The sequence below is a fragment of the Microtus ochrogaster genome, linkage group LG1 (genome assembly GCF_000317375.1).
Source record: "Microtus ochrogaster isolate Prairie Vole_2 linkage group LG1, MicOch1.0, whole genome shotgun sequence".
NCBI lineage: Eukaryota > Metazoa > Chordata > Mammalia > Rodentia > Cricetidae > Microtus > Microtus ochrogaster.
Window position 1 is genome coordinate 7,237,795 of NC_022027.1, and position 6,210 is coordinate 7,244,004.

Consider the following 6,210-nt stretch of genomic DNA (forward strand, 5'->3'; position numbering starts at 1 on the left):
TGTCATTTTTTCTTGCTAAGTCTCCAATACTTCCTTTATGGAATGGAAATGTCTATCCTGTACCATTGTATTTAGAAGGGTATAACTTGATCTTATTGTTGGTTTTTGTTTTGTTTGGCTTGTTTCTTTTTATATAGTCTCATCTCATAGTTAAGAGACTATACTGAGTCTCAGAAAAGACAGTGGACTTCTAAACAATATTGGGTTGTAAAGACTATGAGGACATTTGAAGTTGGACTGAATGTGTTTTTGCCTTATAGGATGGCTGTGAGACTGAAGGTCATAAGTGGGATGTTCTGGTTTGACTGTGGAATGTCCTCCACAGGTTCACATGTTTGAACATTTGGTCCCCAGCTGGCGACACTAGCTTGGAAGCCTGCGGAAGCTTTTGGAAATGGGGCTTAGCTAGAGAAAATGGGTCACTGGGAAATATGCCTTTTTATAGTTTGGCCCTGTTCCAGATGAATCTCTCTTTCTGCTTCTTGGTTAATGTCATATAAGAAGCAGCTGCCTCACCTTCCTGGTGCCACAGTCACTAAGATGCTTTTCTGGCCATGATGGACTTCATTTCCTGTATGGCATGACCCAGTGTAAATCCCTCACACAATGAGCTGTCTTAACAGGTGTTTCCTCAGAGCGATGGATTAAGTCCTTGACATGTACTTAAACTGATGCAGAGATGACTTTTTCATAAATATGATGAATTTGTTATACCAACAAGTTCCCTAAAGAGTTGGTTGTGTGCCTTATGTAATAAAATATGCTTGCATCCGTGTAAAAGGAAAGGATAGAAATATATTTGATTTGGGAATTCAACTTAAGAAGCTGGAGAAATACACCCCTCCAAAAAATAGGAGGAAGGACACATGAAGAAAAAAACACTATGTTAGGTTAAGTCACACAAGGGGAAGAGCTCTTGATTAGCCCAGAGAACAATACAAGAGCCTTGGGAAGGATGGAAATAAAGGCTGAATCTGGTTTACTGGTGAAGTCAGTAAGAAAACAGATCTGCAGATGATGGGGGAGAGTCTTCTGTTTTGTGTTAATTTCATTGGTTAAATAAAGAGACTGCCTTGGCCCTTTAATAGGACATAAAATTAGGTAGGCGGAGTAAACAGAACAGAATGCGGGGAGAAAGAAGCTGAGTCAAGGAGTCACCATGATTCTCCTACAGGATACAGATGCAGGTTAAGATCTTCCCTGGTAAGACACCTCGTGGTGTTACAGGGATATTAGAAATGGGTTAGATCTATATGTAAGAGCTAGCCAATAAGAGGCTGGAACTAATGGGCCAGGCAGTGTTTAAAAGAATACAGTAATTATTTTGGTGCATAAGCTAGCCATGTGGGCGGCCGGGTGCTGGGGACGCAGCCCTGCTGCTCCTATTACAACATGTAAAGAATTTTAAAATGCCATCTGAATTCTATGCATTAAAAATGTATTAAAAGCAAGAATCAAACATGCATATTTCTGTGAAAAATAGTCCCCCAAGCCTGAGAAAATTGAGTCAATTCTTTAATCATTAAAAAAGTAAAAGAATCAAAGATCCATTCTTCATTGAAAGCTCACCTTAAAATTGCTGGTGGTGATGAGATTTAAATTATTTCAAAATCAGAAAGAAAGAAAACATCTTAAAATATTTTTGAAGTTGCCATATCATTGCTGTTCAAACTTTAAAACATAAACTGAAAATTGAAACATGACCTCACCTCAAATGTTGATGAAGGGAACCCTAAATGCTCTAAGAAAACAGAATCCAGGCTAACAATCCAGCCATATCCTGAAAGGACTTTATTTCCTGAATACTTCATTATAACATGATAATGTTTTTGTGGAACATAGCATGTTAAAATACATCAAAATATATTATAACTCACTACATGCATCACAACAGTATTGTAATCCACAGAGAAGGTGAAAAAGCTCGAAACTGCATCCCTTCTTCATTAAAAAGGAAACAAAAGGCTTTAATGAGGTTGGAGCCCAAGGATTCCTAAACATGAAAAAAGCACTGGGTCATGGCAAACACTGGGAACAATTTCAGTGAAGCTCTGGAGGTGTTGACAAGGAGGCAGAGGAAATTTTGAACGCAAAAATTGAAAAAGACCAGATGCACAGCCACTTCCTGAGACACTGGTCACTGGGTTTCTGAGGGTACCTGCGCTGAGTATTCCATTATTCTGGTCTCAGGTTTGTTTGTATCATGACTGACACATCACAGCTCAGCTAAGCACGTCATCAGTGCAGACAATGACATTAGTGACACCCCAATATCATTATAACAACTTCTGGCCACCCCTCTGAATGAAGCCTTCTTCCCCATCAGAGGCCAGACCAGCTCCCTGAAAACCAGGTAAGCTACCGCCCCACCTCACCTCGAACCTACCAGTGCCTGCCCAACATAACCTTAACTGCCTCTCCTCTCCTCCTCAAAATCTACAGTTTTAGAGGACAGAGTGATTGGTCAGCTGGTTCTGGAAGGTGGTGGAAATGTCTGCAGCACCATGGGAAATGCTGCCTCAGGATTAGAGAACCCTCCATGAGGGAGGTGGAGGAGTATCCAGCTGGGTTGTTGCATGGACCCTGGGAAGACAGTGCTGAGACTCGGAGCAGTGGAAGCGGTCTGAGGATCCCCAAAGCAGAGTAGAGGAAGAAGTGAGGGTCAGTCAGAAGTTGTGTCAGGAAGACCAGGTCAGAAGAACTTGTTAATGGAGCAGGAACCAGAGAGGGTGGCAGGAGGCTGAGCCCAGGTGAAGGCACTTACCATCGCAGGGAAGAGAAGCCGGGCACCGGGCCAAGCCCTTCAAAACCCTCACCTGGCTCTTATTACTGTTAAAAGCAGGAGGGAACACCATTTTTCTAGTTACCAGAAGCAATCCAGAAGTGAGAGCATGGGACAGTTCCTTCTCTTGAAGCCTGGTGCTGTTTAAAGCCCTCCCAGCTTCAGCTGTGGGAAGAGCGTTCAGTATCTTCAGAGGTATGAGCAGCACAACAGCTCTCCAGACTCCTTCCTGTTTCTCTCACATGACAGTAGATAAATGTTAGGACACTTCTAGTGCATTAGTTTTCTAATGCTTATTTTTTGTTTGTGTGTGTGTGTGTGTGTGTGTGTGTGTGTGTGTGTGTGCATGTTCACATGCACACTTTGCGTTTTAGGAAGCCAGCAGTAGGGGCATCATCAGACTCCCTGAAACTAGAGTCACAGTGACTGTGAGTCACCAGGCAAGGTTGCTGGAACAAAACTTGGGTCCTCTGGAAGAATAGGAAGGACTCTTAACGTATCTTCCTATGATGGTTTTTGTGTGAGCCATCTCTCCAGCCACTGGGGAATTATCTAGTTGTTTTTTGTTTGTTTTGTTTTTGTTTTTTGAGACAAGGTTTCTCTGTGTAACAACTCTGGCTGTCCTGGAACCTGTTTTGTAGACCAGGCTGGCCCTGAACTCACAAAGATCCACCTGCCCTTGCCTCCCGAGTGCTGGAATCAAAGGGGTGGGCCACCACCACCACCTCGCTGGAGCATTCTTTTTAACCACAACTGTTTAGCACATATTTACATGGACTCAGAGAAGGACTTGTGCAACAGTGTTAAAAAGTTTCTGGTGCTTGGTACTGGGGACCTAATTCTCGAGTTTCTGCTGCTTGAGACTTTGGCTTAGTGGAAGGCAGACATGAGGCCTAAGAATAAGGAACTGCATGGCAGAGTGTCTGCCAGAGTTCAGGAAGAGAGAGACCTCAGTGATGCCTGCCAGCCTCTGTGCCTTCCTGTCCTCTGGAGGGATGATATCATTCTTTCTAGGGCCCACCCACCTTCAGGGGTGAAAGCTGGTACCCCCCCCTCCATTACCATTTTTCTTTCAAGAAGAAAACTTTTCTTTTCTTTCTATGGCCTCCCCCCCCCCCCCCCTCTTTTTCTGCCCCCCCCCCGTGTGTGTGTGTGTGTGTGTGTGTGTGTGTGTGTGTGTGAATATGTGCATGTGTGCATGTGTGTGTGTCAATTTTGAGATTCAGAGTTCTCGCCCCTTAGGATGGGCTATGGGGTCAGGTTTCTTGGGGCCGGTGGTCAGGAAGGGGGTTGCAGGAGGGGTTGAAGGCCTTGTGCAGCTCAATGCTAGCTATCACTGAAAGCCTCCAGTTCTGGACTTAGGAGGAGCCCATTCACCACCCTCAACAGTCCCTGTCCCCAGGGAGTGTCAGGTAAGCAGGCTAATGGTGGCACTCCCTTTCTTCGGGAGCTGTAACACCTCCATGAGGACCTGACACTCACCGGCCTGCAGGGGCTTCTTTTGTAAACTAACTGCATTTTGTCATGGGAAAAGCATGACTCCATTTTTTTTCCATCTCTCTTCCTATTGTTACAGATTTCTGAATTTCTTCTTTTGTCAATTGATCCTTCATGTTCCCTGGCCTGCTTTTCTCTTGGGGGATTCTTTTTCCTGATGACTTAAAAAAGCAGCCATGTCTAAATAGCAAGGAACAATTAAAATCTCTTAAATTACCCGTTCTCAGCAGCCTTTACTGGACTTTGCTGTACACATCATCCAGGCTCTTTGATTTTTGTTTTTCAAATTGAGGGCAGTCCATTGAATAGTTTCCTTCATAGTGATTGGGTTTCCATATCTTCTTGAATATATTCTGAACCTCCCCACAGTCTGGAGATGCACCCAACGCAGCAAGAGGTTAGAACGGCAGGTTATATATCTAGTTATATAACAGGAACCAAGATGGAAGTTGGCTCACTTTTGTAACTATGCATAAACTATGCTTATGAACTCCCTTCTAATTGTATTTCAAACAATGAGGAAATAGTGAGGATGATGGTGGAGGTGGTGACAATGATGTCATTGATCTAATCTGGTACAGTTGGTGCCCTCTGGACTCTTAGTATAAGCTGCATTTCTCAGGCAAGTATTTGTTTCAGTAAGAATATTGTTACCAGCCACTGCCCAATTGCAGACATTCTTTGCTGTCTCCTGTGAGACTCTAGAGCATCTCTCAGTGGTCCCCTGTAAGGAAGAAAGAAAGAAGTGAAAGGTTTGTATACGCTGGATAATAAGGAGACTGTGCAGGGTGGAGGACCCTCTGTAGCTGTCTGCCTTACCTGATGTCTCACACAGGACCGAAACCCTTCATCATGGGCACTCATCAGTGTCCAGATGTCTAGAAAGGTTTCTAGGCCCCCACATAATTCAAACTATATTTTAAACTATGAGTTACAGAGGTACCATACGTAGCTTGGTGGTAGAACACTAGTCTAGGATACAGGAAGCCCTGGTTTCTGTGACTAGAATGGCAAATGGAACAAACAAAACCAAAAAGAAACTGCATGTCTTTCCCAAAGATCCTGGGTCGCTTTCTCCTGTTGTTAATGTCACCACTTCATGACTGTATTGAATCATATTCAGCTTGTGCTTAAATATGTCACCTTGAAACTTGCTCCAGGGAATTTACACTGCATCCCCAGTGACAGGGAAAGGGATTCTGGTAGCTTCATTCCTCTGGTGTCCCCTGGCATTGGTGCCTTTCACTGCAGCTGCTCCCATGATCATTTAGTTTCGGGGATTTACAATCCATTAACTTACTATGTTTCTACAAAAGAGGGTGTCATTCTTAAAGAGATCCCATCCTCAGAGGGATTTCTGAGCTAAAGGCAGTAAGAATATCCTCGGATTCTCATAGCATAACAGATTCCTACAAAACGAGCCGTCTGTGGAAGGGTCCAAACTATTGACTGTTTACCTTCTCATGGGTCGAGAGAAGAGATCAAGTTCAGGATATAGAGAATGTATCTGAGGACAAGCGTACCAAGAACACACACAGTTGAGGATGATGCAAACCTATAGTCATGGCATTTGGGAATCTGGGCAGGAGAGCATCAAATATGAGGTTAACCTGGGCTGTGTAGTGAAACCCTATCTCAAAGAACAATGCAAGACCCAAACTCAGAAGGGTCAAGAGCAAATCTGAAGTTTCATATTAAGCCCTTGTAACCCCTTCTGGCATCTTCTGTGCTTCAAAGACCTTGGGTAGTTTCTTTAGCTCTGTTATGTGCAGGCTTATTTCTGCAAGTTTCCATAGCCTTTCCGAACAGTACAGCAACCAACTGTCCAACTGTTCAAATATCTGACCTAGGCAGCTATTTCACTTGAAAGCCACAACAGTGACAATTGGGTTCCTATCTATCTATCTATCTATCTATCTATCTATCTATCT